The sequence below is a fragment of the Lissotriton helveticus genome, chromosome 4_1, assembly GCF_964261635.1.
Source record: "Lissotriton helveticus chromosome 4_1, aLisHel1.1, whole genome shotgun sequence".
NCBI classification, from domain to species: Eukaryota; Metazoa; Chordata; class Amphibia; order Caudata; family Salamandridae; genus Lissotriton; species Lissotriton helveticus.
The window spans coordinates 652,681,212-652,696,090 of record NC_136063.1 but is presented as its reverse complement, the minus strand read 5'-3'; the positions used below and the strand labels follow the sequence as shown (position 1 = coordinate 652,696,090).

The window sequence follows — 14,879 nt, the reverse complement described above, 5'->3', positions numbered from 1 at the left end:
CACTGATGACTACATCCAGTGACTGTATAATTCTGTAAAGTTAAAATATGTCTTACATATTGAAGAATGAGTGGATGTATAAGTGTCTGGACGAAGGATTTAGTAGGTGCATGACTGAATGTATGAGTGAGTGATTAAATGTGTCTCACTGAGTGCATGGGTTAGTGACTAAACTGTCTTAATTTGTGCATCATTATGTCTGTTGTTCTGTAAACTGCTGCATGTGTTGATCAGTAGCTATATGAGTAACTATATGGGTTATTGATTGATTGCCCAAGTATTTGTATGGGAGACTGAGTGTGTGTGTGGCTAGCTGGGAGGTGTGTGACTCTGTGCAGATCAATCTGTACTTGTATCAATGATTGTATAAGAAAGTAAGTATGTGTTAGTACATGTTTGAAAATGTAAGGTGCTCTATGTTTAACTGTATAGACAAGAAAATGGAAGTTTCATTGATTCTTTACAGGACTGCCTAGGTGTGTAAGTAACTCCATGGATGAGTGGCAGACTGTGAGTGTCTGTATAGGTGTATGAGTGCATATGATAGTGTTGTAAAGATGAGTGATTGTATGTATGAATGATTGTATGGGTGAATGAGTGAAGGTGTGTGTAGACGTAGCAATCAGTGAGTGCGTATGTAGTAACTAGTATTGGTGTGTCAATGGTTTCAAAAATTATACTCTTTTTAACACTGGGTGAAACAGAGGTTATATTAAAATGTGAGGAGATGCATTGTATTGTCACATGAATGATATCATCAGTGATGTGGTCATTGATGTCAAATGAGATGTCATCAGTGATGTCATCAGTGATGTCATTTGAGATGTCATCAGTGATGTCATCAGTGATGTCACTGACCATGTCATGAATGATGTAATATGTGACATCATCAGCAGTGGATTGCGGGTGCGCGATATATAGTTAGTGCAACTAACTATATATGGAATTTCATTGGTTTTATGTCAATAAAATGTCCAGCTAACTATATATGGTCTCTAACCTATGGTTTTTGCAGTGAATTTTCAAGGTTTTGTAAATGCTAATTCCTAACTATATATGGTCTATAACCTATGGTTTTTTCAGTGAATTTCAATGGTTTTTTAATAGCAAATATCATAAGCTGTCGAATGTCAAGTACGTGGTAAGTAAAAACATTTTCGTGTTTATGCACACTGATCTGCTTTGAATGCTGCCCCCCACCCCTCATTTCTATTAGGAGTACTCTCTCTTTGCAGATAGTGAAGGGTAGTTAACGCAGCCCTTTGCCCCCTTTGTAATCCGTCGTGCCTGCTTCTCTCTCCATTTGATTGATTGTTCTCTTTGGTTCATTCTCTATTTACAAACAAGCACAGAGTCGCAATACTCTGTTTAGTCTTTGCAGATAGCGAAAAACCGTGTAAAAAAACAAAAGGAATCGAGCAAAATCAGTAGGCCACTAATGGGATCTCTTTTTGACCTCGCTAAAATAGAAACATTAGGAACAACCTGTTGAAAATAGCAATGCGTATGTACATAAGCGGCGTTCATTTGTGTTCACAGTACCCCTTGTTGATTGTTTGAATCGAGCATTGAATTGTTCGAAGTTGGTTCTCTTAAGGATCTTCTCTGCCTGCAAACGAGGAAGAATAGGAATATTCTCTCTCCCTTTGCAGATAGTGAAGGGTAGGTAACGCAAGCCTTTAACACGTCGTACCTATTTCATTCCTCATTGATTGATTGATTGTCCGAACATTGACTGTTTGGGAATTAGTTCTTTTTGGAGGTATTCCCTGTTTGCAAATAAACGTAGGAAAATCTTTGCAAGTAGTGAAAGGGTACGTAATGCGGACCTTTCTCCCCCGTTGTAATCTGTCATGCCTATCTACTCCCCACTGATTGATGCACCTGTTTCACCCGGACCATTTACTAGACATACGTCATCTGGCCCGACCAGAGAGCACCCCTAGTGAAAAGGACATATGCAATAATAACGAAGTGATCACTGTATCCTGTTAACAGAAACTTTAGCATGAAACAACCTGGAAAGAAAAGAATAGGAAAACGAAAATCAGTAGGCCACTGATGAACATGAACTTTTATTAAACAACGAACAAAGAAACGATAACATAACGTAATGATAAAACCTATTAATGTCCTAGAAACAAGAAAACGTTAAAATATGCCAGTGGTGAGAGACCAGAAAAACAGTAAGAGAAACCAAATCACCCCTCGCTGTCCCACCGCCTGCCACGCCAAAAAAATCGATAGACTAGGGAAAATGCAAGTCAGTAGAACATCCGCCCCCACTCTGGAAACTTCCAAGGTGGGGCAGGGTTCCGGCTACGCCCAGCCGGGAGCAGCCCATATAAGGCAGGTCCTGCTGCCACGCCTCGGCCAGGAGATCCTAACGTAGGGTGTAGCCGGAGGAGAGGCCGAGACCAGCGGGACCCGGCCAGGGGATTGCCTTTACAACGCTGAACAGTTGCAGGGGGGGGGAATGTCTCCTCGACCCTCCCCTCTCTCTCCCAGTCCGGCCGCGGTGGCCCTTGAGAGTTGCAGGTAGTCCCGCCACATGCTCTTCCGGTCCGGCCACCAACGGTCGGGGGGCCGAGGCCGACGGGATCCGGCTGCAGCCGATAAACCAAGAAACCCGTTCATGGGGCCAGAGCCAGGGGCGTCCGGCCGACATCTACCGGAAGCCCGGCCCGAAGACGGACGGGACACTTCTTCTTTCTTGTATAATTGCTGCAACAACCCTGGGGGGGGATGTCTTGCACATGCCTCCGACCCCCCCCCCCTCGTCCTCATCGCCTGGTCCGGCCATAACAAATCTGAAGCGAGACGCCGTGGGGTGCACTGGGAGGGAGAGACGGTGCGAACAGGCCTCTCCTGCCTCCCCAGTGGAGGCTTCCCAGCTGCACCCTCAGCGCTCCAGGCGCCCGGAAAAGAGTTCTTCCACTGTGGCCATGCTGCAACGTCTCGCCCGGCAGGGTGGAGCCCGTCCGCTCATTTGACCCCGCGATCGCCAGTAGCTACCGAACTCTCAAAATGGCGGTCGACCTGGCAAGAGCGGGCCCAGCATAAAGAAATGGCCCGGTCACTGGTTGACTCCACCACCGTAGTCCTCCACGACCTTGAAGATTCTAGAGGAGCCGCGTGAGTCTCCGACCCCCGATGGGGAATGACTGCCATGATCACCCGTGGAGTGACGAAACTGTATCCGCGGGACGTCGGCGCCAGCCTCACTTTGAATTACTAGAATCCTGCAGACCTCACTTCCGGTGAAAGCACAGTGTGACCCGGTAGGAAAAATTGTTGCACCCCCTCCCCTTTTTGACTGATAGTTCAAACCACCGATCCTTTCCTTTGCCCTTTTAACGGAACTTTGGACTGCCTCCCCCTCTTTTACATTTTCTAGAGAAAACAAAACATTAACCACTACATTAGCATAGCAGTTGACACCAGAACTGTTTTCAAATTGAAAACCAACAACATCTTCAACAGAATCCTTTTTGTTTCTGCTGTGACCCTGCTACAGCACAGGCATTGTCCCCAGCAGTAATTCTGCAATGCCGGTAAGAATAGCTGTGGTGCCTACTGGACTCACTCACCCCCGCGGCGCCCCACGCCGTTATTTGCTGGGCGGCAACTTGCTAGACATCACTTTCGTGCCATCTAGATTTCAGCGCGTTCTGCTGCCTTGGAACTATTCGCACAACAGACCGCTACTGACAAGAATATTTCATTATTGGTGCTGTCAATTTCAATAAATCTATTGGATAATTCAAAAGAAATTGCCACGGTCTCTTCGTTGTTTAAATGTTTTTACTGTTTTTGTTTTGTTGTATATATTTATATGTTATTAAAGTTTTATATTCCTACTACTTTGTTGGAGTGCTATATATTTTTAATGTGACACATAATTGTAAAAACTTTGATGTACAAAGAGTCATTCCTGGAATCTTCCGCTTCAGGCTCGGTCCCCTCCCCAATCACAATACAGGATAGTTTTCAGATAGTAGGAACACGTGTGGTGTGACGGATCTCATCGGGTGTGGGCCTTGATCTACTATAACTCCTTTGAAGAGGGGTGATTCTTTACAGCTGGGGCCATAAACTACATCTGCAGGGCTAGCTGATAGCCTGGACAATCGGACACAGAGGAAGAGGAGTGTCAGAGGGTGCGGTAGTGAATAGGGCGAAAGGGAGGTGTCGGGCGGGCACAGAGTGTGATTCTCAGGGAAGAGCAGCGCAGATGGGGGGAGGTTTATTGCCCATGCATAAGACAGAGAGCGGGGGTGACCAGTGCCTGGGGAAGATGCTTGCGAGGGTGAGGAGCCATGCTACGAATCGACAGCGTGCAGAGAGTGGGTCTGGTCAAGACATCTAAAATGGCTGCCGTGCACGACAAAAGTGTGGCATTTCAAAAAAGGCAAGATGGCGCAGACAATGTTTTTCAACACTTCCTCATTTCCTTCGAATCGAACGTTAACAGACGTTGGGGCATATTACCAAAGTTAAGCGATATTTATCGCTAACGATGCTTACCAACGAATTTTTTACCGCTAAGCATCGTCAGAAATTATCGAAGATAAACCTTGCTATTATCAAGGTTTATCACAAATGCGATAATAAACGGCCGCAATGCATGAATATCGCTAAAAACTCAGCGATATTCATACATTACCGAGCTAATGCTCTTAGCCATGTTATCCACCTCCCATTGGATAACATGGCTAAGAACTGCTCAGGGCAGGTGTTATTTTTTGGAGATATTCGCGCTTAGCGCGAATATCTCCAAAAGTTGGTAATAGGAGATAGATATCTTGCATGTTGTAATGCAAGTTATTGTGGTATATGGAACTCATACCATAATCTCTCAGGAAAGCAGAAACTGATCCTTTTGGGACCGCCTAAAAAGGCCTAGGGGGTGAGGAGTACTCTACTTTGCCCCCTTTTCACGTTCCGAACTATTTTATTTTACTCTCTTCTGTAATTACACAAAATAGCAGCGATAAGATGCATCGGAGACACACAGTGAGAGAAAGGAGGCCGGAGATGAAGAAGAGATGTCAAATACACATTGGAGATAATATAGTGGCAGAAGGGAAGTAAATATGAGTAAACTTACCATGTAACATAAAAATGTTGCACTCTATACTATAAGTCTCATTTTATACTACAATCACTTCGCTACAACCTCATAAATTAAAAATAAAAATGAATAATGTCTCAAACAATTTTTGATTTCTAAATATAAATTTATTCTTCAGAATTTTCTAAATTTGAAAGAACTAGTAACATGTCCTCATCAGCAATGTCCTCATGAAAAGTCTGCAATAATGATTCTTGTAACTCTATGGTCTCCAAACACTCGATAAATTCGCCATCAAGAGATTGATCAAAAAAATCATTCAAGTCATCTCCTCCTTCTGACAATATTTCATTATTGGTGCTGTCAATTTCAATCAATGTAGTGGAATCATTCAAGTCATCTCCTCGTGACAATATTTCATTATTGGTGCTCTCAATTTCAATCAATGTAGTGGAATCATTCAAGTCATCTCCTCCTTGTGACAATATTTCATTATTGGGGCTGTCCATTTCAATCAATCTAATGGAATCATACAAGTCATCTCCTCCTTGTGACAATATTTCATTATTGCTGCTCTCAATTTCAATCAACGTAGTGGAATCATTCAAGTCATCTCCTTGTGACAATATTTCATTCTTGGTGCTGTCCATTTCAATCAATCTAATGGAATCATACAAGTCATGTCCTCCTTGTGACAATATTTCATTATTGCTGCTCTCAATTTCAATCAATGTAGTGGACAAATCAAAAGAAATTGCCACGGTCTCTTCATTGTGAGCCATTTTATTTTGAAATTGCTTGCTGTAAATTGCAGAAAAAAATAATCACTTTCATTTATCGTTTTTAGTAATACATAATATAAAACTAACTTTATCAAGTATTTAGTATAACAGAAGGACTGCAAATAAATAACAGAAAACATTTTTCAAATTATCTTCAAGTGTACAACATAGTTCCCCTTACAAATTAACAACTCACCTTTTTAAAAGTAGGAGAGGTGTTAGTACTGTGTAAATCAAACACCAGAAATTCACCACCAAAAATTCCTCACAAATGTACCTCAGACAGTAGTATCACAAAATGGCTGTGGTTTCCTCTCATTTGACATATATACATAACCAATTAACTTTCATCACACACAAATACAAAACCAAAGTAACATTTTAATTGGTTCTAAATTTCAACACTTTCAAATGTGTTTTCCCCATGCAATTTTCCATAGGACATTTACATATGTCTACAGCCTGAATGGCTGAATGGAATTACACCAAACTTGGCAAAATGGTACATCAAACCTAAGAGGTCAGGAAGGATCTACTATGCCCCCTTATGGTCATTTCCCCCTTCACTTTGGCCTCCTCTTGTCTCTCAATCCTACCGAGAGACAAGATGGCGGCCGCTACGGACTGTTTGGAATGTTGACAGATGCCGGAGAACCAATCAGCTTCGCAAAGCTCCGTAACGCGAAAAGTACGCGAAGCGGAGCGCTGTTACAGATATATATCTTTTTTTGAACGTTAATTTCTCAAAATCCACTGGAGCACACATATTGAGACCTAGCAAAGGCACATCGGTCTACCAGTCCCTAATATTTTACCAAGTTTCGTGCAAATCCATTCAGCCGTTCGATTATTATTATTATTTATTTTTTTTGCCCCGTGGGGCGCTTTTAAAACCTCCACATCAAACCTAGGGGGTCAGCGAGGATCTACTATGCCCCCTTATGGTCATTTGCCCCTTCGCTTTGGCCTCCTCTTGTCTCTTGATCCTACCGAGAGACAAGATGGCGGCCGCTACGGACTGTTTGGAATGTTGACAGACGCCGGAGAACCAATCAGCTTCGCTTCACAAAGCTCCGTTGCGCGAAAAGTACGCGTCCTGGAGCGCTGCCCGGTCCGCTGTTACAGATATATATCTTTTTTTAAACGTTAATTTCTCAAAATCCACTGTAGCACATATATTGAGACCTACAAAAGGCACATCGGGCTACCAGTCCCTACAATTTTGCCAAGTTTCATGCAAATCCATTCAGCCGTTCGGGCTAAAAGTGAGGCCAACCGCCCTATGGAAAACTCAATGTTAAAAACACGTTTTGGGACCCCCCTTTTTTCTCGGCCCCCCCTTGACGAACCCCCCCCAAATTTTCAAGGGCTGCTCAGAAACAAAATGTGCCATTTTCCTGAAAATTTCAGCCAATTCCGTCCACAAACGCCAAAGTTATTAGACATCGAATTTTCAAAAATCCCATAGAGAAAAAATCCTAACTATATATACCTACTGGCGACCGCCAGTAGGTAATATATATATATATGTATATATATATATATATATATATATATATATATATATATATATATATATATATATATATAAAATATATACATAAGTAAGGTAATATATGTATATTAAAGATGCATTTAATAAACTCCGACTTACACATGTTGTTGTACTTTAAATTAATTTTTGATTTTATTTTTTTGTAATTCAATAGTGAAGCAATTCAAGATACATAGTTATAATACTTATTGATGCAGTCACTTATATACATGATAAAAACATAGAATAATGTAACTATGTAATATGTACATTTGTTAAGTAGAACTAACAAATATCTATATTAAAAAAATTATAATTATTATACACGTTTATACAAAGCAATACGCATATGTACGTACATATCTCTAGTCTAAATAAATGCTTATATACCGAGGGATATGCTGTATATTTATGTTTGCGTATGTAGGTTATCTGGGAAAGAGCCACTTCTTGAGTAGTTTTCTGAAAGATAAGGTGGTTATCCATGGATCTTATGTTCAGGGGTAAAGAGTTCCATAGTTTGGCTGCTCGAACAGAGAAGGATGTGCCATCCATGGTTTTTTCTTGTACATTAGTATTTTGGGGTGAGGTGCCAATCTAGAGCGGAGGTTCCTTTGCTGAATGTATTGGGTGATTTTATTTCTGATGAAGAGCGGCTCTGTTCCATGTATCGCTTTGCAGGTGATACAAAGAAACTTGAACGTGGATCTTCTGACAACCTGTAAGCAAGGCAGGGCTTTCAAGGAAGTGGAGATATGGGCTTGCAGCTTTTTGTGTAAGAGTAGTCTTGCAGCAGAGTTCTGAATCCGTTGTAGTCTTTTCATAGTTGTTAAAGGTGATCTGTGATAGAGGCTATTGGCGTAATGGAGTTTGGAACGAACAAGACAGATGGTCGCCTGGACCCTGTGTGGAAATCCCAGATGGGGGAGGATTTGTCGCAAAGTTTCTGTGCTAACAAAGCTTGATCTTGCTAGTTTGTCGACTTGGGCATTCATTGATAGCTTGGAGTTCATGGTCATTCTGAATGTTTCCCAGATCATCCGGCTAGGTGGTGAGTGGGTCATAATTTTTCAAATCACCACACCTGAGTATTTCTGTTTTGGAAGCAGTCAATTTCAGAAGGCTCCAAGTCATCAATTTTTTTTTGTAGTTTAAAATGTTATGTTTAACCTAACCATAACATCACTCTAACCTTTTTTTTTTTTTTTTTCTTAGTGCAATGCTCATGACCTCACATATTACATCACTCATGACATGGTCAGTGACATCACTGGTGACATCCCCGGGGACACGTCGCAAAAATGGAAAACAAAAGCAGATATTCAATGACTACCAACACATCCCAAAATAACATGTAAAAAAAAAATCTATTCTGAACATTGCCCTACACATGTTACTATGAACATACTTCTTTCAAAGCATGTCTAAACTCATATTTTTGTACAAAGTTTCTTTAAATACCATCTTTAAGATCTATTTTCCGTTCTCCCAGTAATTCGGGATGTCGCCATGATGTCGTTAACCGTGACGATCACACCTTTTCCATAAAGCAAAAACACATATTTGCACACACATTACAGTACTTTACACACTAGGGGGTTATTACTGTACACTTCAAACTCATGTTTTTCTAGTGTATCTCTAGAACAACCATCTCTAAAACCTATTTTCCATTTTTGCAGTGAGTTGGGAGATCGTGATGTCGGTAATTGGGATCCCCATGGTTATGTCGCAAAAGCAGAACACAAAAACAAGAATTCAATAGCCACCACGACATAAAAAAATGATAACTATATAATTAATTCTAACCATCACAGTAGATAACTCACTATATCAATAACTTTATAAAAACATTTATCAAAATCTCAATATCTCTCTAACTATGCGTATTAATAATTCACTGATATATTTTTAAATATTTACACCAATATTCGCAATGATATTGATAGTTGTGATGTTCCCGCTACGGTACACGATGGCGCTGCACTGGCAGTCGCGTCATTGCGAATATCGCATGCGATTTAAAAAAAAATATATATTGTGGACACATGACTTGTGTCACTAACACTCTCATTTTTCAAACATGGGGTTAGGGTACCTCTACTCTGACCCCTTATGTTAGCTTTTTCAGAAATGTTCAGCCCCGGGAACCGTTCCCAATAGATAAATGGTGGCCGCAACTTTCTGTTCAGGTTGTGTCCAGCCAAACGGAGCATTCCCGTTGGCGTATGCATTCATGGTTCACCGCGAAACTACAGTGAACCATTCAGCGGTTCAGGCTGTAGGTGTAGCTAAAGATTCCTATGGGAATTAACGTTACAAATGCAACCTTATTTCACACCCCAAATTCTCGGTCCCCACGGATCACCCCCACACTTTTCATTACAGAAGAACCTGCCTTGACACTTTTTTGGGAACATATCATGAAGATTGGTCAAACTACACCAAAGTTATAGCCAAGTAAAAAAATGTTTTTCCTAAGATAAGGTCTGATTGGCTACCAATGCTTCAACTAGGAAGTGTTGGCACCCATCCTGGGACTCAGTCTCAACCAGGTCCCAAGAAAAAAGCTTAAAAAATAAGACAAGGGGCAGGGTAGGAATACCCTGACTCCCCAGGCCTTTGAAAATGTTTTTCCAAGGAGGATCCTCAAATTCACAGTAAAATTGAAAAAATAAAAGTGTGGACACTGGGGCTCCTTTTTGATAATGCTTCCTGGGTGGGCTAGGTTCAGAGGGAAAATGCAACTATAATTAGTAGGAGGGGGTCCATGTGCCCCCCTCCCCAGGCCGATTACGGCAGTGGGGACCGCCAGCCCCTGGGGCTGACTGAAAGTTAAAATGGGCAGAGGGGACCGCGTGAACACCCTCTTGGGCCGATATCATCCCCAGTGACCCCATCCCCCGAGTTATACAATAGGAAGTGGGGCCACGTGTTCCCCCTCCCAGGATGATCTTTGGCCCTGGAGACCTCCTCCCCTTGAGCCCAGCCAAATGGTAGAATAGGGAGGGGGGCCACGTGGTCCCTCCTTGTGGGCTGTTTTCAGCCCCAGGGACCCCTAAACCCCAGGGCTAGCGTACAATTATAAAGGGAGTGGGGCCACACTGTCCCCCCTCCTAGAGCCCTTAATGGCCCTAGGGACCCCAATACCCCAGGACTGTCTCAACTATGCCCCGGGCAACCACCCCTGGGACATAGCATGTAGACTTTCGCTTGGTGAGAACAATTATAAAGTTCCTGCAAAGCGAAAGCAAACAGTGAGTAGACTCTCAGTGGGCAGAAACATAAAAAATGCTTCCGCCCACTGGGAGCGACTTTTCATCTGTTTTTCTGTCCGGTGTGAAGCAGGCAAAGAAACACATGAAAACATTGCTCCCGTACACAGGGAGCAGCATTTTTTGATGCTCCCTGTATACGGGAGCAATGCTGGCTCCTGCTGGAGGCATGGAGCTGGCAGGAGTCACGGGGAGATTGCGGCTCCCTGAGGCCCCCAGCAATGGTTAAGTGGGTGCCCTGGGTGGGCTCTAGGGCATGTATCATTTCTTGGTTGGGCTTGCGGGATGCGGTACCCAGAGCCGAATTCGACCTGGGAAGGGGGTACCATGTGCCCCCCTATTGCATTATTATTTGGCGAGGCCTGGGGTCCCCAGGGCTAATATTGGCCCTGAGAGGGGGCCGTGTGCCTCCTCCCACTTAGCACCTTCTGTGCTCATGACGAGCTCAGCTCGTAATGAGGCACGGTGGCGCTGTGCTCATAATGAGCTGAGCTCGTCATGACCGCCACGGCGTTCACACGCGGGGATAATTCCCCTGCTGTGCTGAACGTTCTGAAGAAACGGGCGTGGTCATGATGAGCTCAGCTCGTCATGAGCACAGCGCCACCGTGCAGCGTGATGAGCCAAGCTCGTCACAAGCACCGTGGCGCTGCGCGCGACCCCCCTCCCACCCCTCTCCCCAGCGCCGCGGGGGAATTAGCCCTGCGGCGAAGGGGTTAATAATCTGTACGTGTGCCAGGCCTTCTTTGCTGGGGGGGTGCTCTAGGCTCACCTCCACAAATAACTGTATAGACCTCAGGGGAATGGGGTCCTCAGGGCCTGAAAGCCCAGTGAGGGGGGGCTGCATGCCTTCCTCACCCCTAAATCAACCGATGGGCCCAAGGGATGGTGTCCCCGGGGCCAATTACGGACCAGGGAGGAGTGCTACGTACCACTCTCCCGTAAAAAAAAAATTTGGTGGTCCCCGTGGGATGGGATCCCTGGGGCTGAAATTGGCACAGGGTGGAAGGCTGTGTGGGGTTAACCTGGCAGCAGCTGTATTTATGTATGGTAATTACATATTACAGGGATGCAATAGTTGAGAAATACAGTTAGAAAAACAAAGAAATTCACTAAGAAAACCAAAGGTTACCGGGACGCTATAGTTAGGTTCATATTTTAGACACACAAAACCATAGAAATTCAGCAGTAATAGTTAGTTATCACAAGTAGGAAGGATGAAGAATTATGCTGTCTCCTATTGGCTACCCAATGGGGACTAATTAATTGGTAACCAATTCACAAATTGGAGATCAAATTAAAGTATATAACCCTCAAGATCATACTGTAAATGTTTAAGATAATTACAGGAATTCTGAACTTCCTAAAGAAGTTTGGGACAAAATAATCCAAAGCAATTATTCTGCTGTGTAGTGCAGAATAATAGCAAAATAATCTGGTGTTCTGAGAATAATATATGGCTAGCCCCTTTATACGTTGGACTTTTAGTTAGAGTATGCACAGTGTCTGTGGAAAGAACATTTCAGGTTATGGTACAGAAGATTCAGGCAATGTGGGTCGAATTTAGTTATTGTATTTAACAATTTAGAATTCAAAGTAAATGGTCAGTATTTAGGAAATAAGTCATGGGTCTCGATAAGCAATTACAAATGTAGTTTAAAAACCTCACATACAGCAAACATAAATCAAAGGCAATCTTCCGAAGTTATCTGGAAACTAGTATTTAGCCACAGAGTCTGTAAGGTTTGCTAAGCAAAGAGAATTCCCACTGCCATTAAAGGCAGGAGGATTGGTTGAGAATAGTTCTTTAGCATAGACATTTAGTGCCAGATGTATACGCATTTCATTTTACGTGCCTCTGATTACGCTTTTTTTTGTGACTTACAATTAGAGACTTGCAAAATTAAATGCACTAATGTGTCTCAGATACATTAGCAATTCTACAACGGATCTCAAGGAACCTGCTTCATCAATATTCAAGAGACAGGTCACAATTTTCAATCCGTTGGGAATGAGCAACAGCACAGGGATGGTTGCCTACTGGGGACAGCAGACCATCATGTCTGTGTTTGCTTTTTAATAAAGCAACTTTTTTTTTTCTTTTTTAAATGCAGCTCCTTTTTCTCAAAGGAAAGCGGGATGCGGTTCAAAAGGAAAAATGAAACGTTTGTTTCATTGTTTTGGAGGGTAGGCAGTAGTCCATGGGACCACTACCAGCTCTAAAAAATCATTTTCACTACCATTCAGAAAGGTGAAGGGGTCCCTAGGGGACCCCTTCTTGTTTGCGACTAGCTTACCACCTATTTCAAGTAGGTGGTAAAGTGTGATTGCTTCACAAACGCATTCCAGTTGCAAAACAATTGTATGTCCCCCTGCGACTCGCTATTCGAAAGGGACACCCTTGGTCTTGTATGGTGTTTTAGGACCCGAGTGAAATTGTCCCGATTCATGCCCTTATATAGGTATAATTCACATTCCCCTTATATAGGCATAGAAATCATAACCATATTTAGACATAGCCCATTCAGTCCAAATACAGGCATGGTCCCTTCCACTCGTTCCAGAATAGCCACAACTATTTCTTGGAAAACTCGGCTTAAGCAGTCCGGGACATCCCCTTGCTTGAATATTGATTTGTCCTAGAAATCATGGAGTTTTCAAAGCAATACCATTCACTTGGGGTTCTTTGATGACGTTATTATGTCCGACTTTACGTCAAACCAGGGACCTTCAAGGTATAAATATGCCTTCACTTGCCCTAGCAAACACACGGTGGTTCGGAGCAGCTCGACTATCTACTTGCCCGACGCAGCTCGCTACAGCAAGTGCCGAAGGAAGCCGACCCTCCAGCTGACGCACTGATCGAGAAGCTGTTTCTCTCGCTGAGAATCCAGCTCCAGTGTTTCCAAGCTCCCCTTGCGGGGTGTTGGGAAATCGAGTCCCGAGACAGAGATACCAGACCTCCTACATTCTAACCAAGGTACGGAGCTGATTAGACCCTAAGAGAAATCTTGGATAGATTCTTGGCAAAGAAACTAAACCTATGCTACACCACACTTACTTCTTCCCTCGTACTAGACCTAGGTTAGGTACATTGGGGTAGGCATATTTTAGAAGCACCAGTTGAGTACTTTTAGCCATTGTTATTTAGGTATGTATTCTTATGACTTAGAAACCATACAATGCGTTTACAGTATTATTTTATAATACTGTTCTCACTGTACGCATTATACTTTACATACTTTATAGCCAGTATTACGATTGAAGCAGTTCATTTTTTTTGCATGAGAAAGAAGACTGTTCAATAAATACTTTTATTGAAAACGCCCGTCTCTCTATTTCTCTGCACCTCTGATGAAACGAAGCATGCACGATTGACTGAGTAAAATATCTATCTATTGTTTCCACGACTCTGAAGATACGTTTTATTCTTGGGGAAACAAATATGTCATGTTTATGCGGTTGTCAGAAACTAATCCCTTCTTGTTTATTCGAGAACGTTTCTAGTGACCTCTGAGCTGGCTGGCACTCACAATTAAGTCTAATGTATTCGATAGAGACCTAGTCGACCTAAGTCCTACGTCACATCTATAGGATATATTATTCCAATGAGCAGAGCCTATTGGGAATACAGGAACTGCACTACATGGCGCCCAACATTTGGTAAGGCACTAATTTAACACTAGATACAAAAGTAACTCAGTCGTGCTTTTCACAGAGACCCCTTTTTCCCGTAAAATACTCCAATAGACGGAGTGGGTAAAAGGATAAAATCCTATGTATTAGTTTTTGGTTTGGTTAACTTTGAAGGATACCATGTTCCAAAATATTGTGCACCTTATCTTTGTTTCCTTGAAACTTGCTCAACAAAATGACTGAAAGGGAGACCGGTGGAGCTGCAGCCCAACCAGGCTTAGACCATACAGGTTTCCAACAAGACGACCCGGATGCTATAATCATCCCGGAAAATTTAAGGAAAACCATCATGGATTGTCTTTTCTGAAGCAAATCCAGTAACACATGTGTTCCACTTCTACAAAGTAGAGTAACCTCCAATGGAATACACTCCTTTCGAGGAGGTTGAAATTCCATTAACATACCAAGAGCAAGCAAATCACATTACCAGGCTCGGTCCACTAGGTAGACCAGGAGCAACATGGCTGGTACTAGCCAGCTATACACCTCATCCTGCCATTGAAGAAATGACAGGTGAG

General features: G+C 42.8%; 1 protein-coding gene across 4 annotated transcripts in view; it reads left to right on the top strand.

Moving 5' to 3' along the window:
• The window catches only part of LYN (LYN proto-oncogene, Src family tyrosine kinase), a 396,894-nt gene that overhangs the window by 33,504 nt on the left and 348,511 nt on the right, over positions 1-14,879 (top strand). The window lies entirely within an intron of this gene.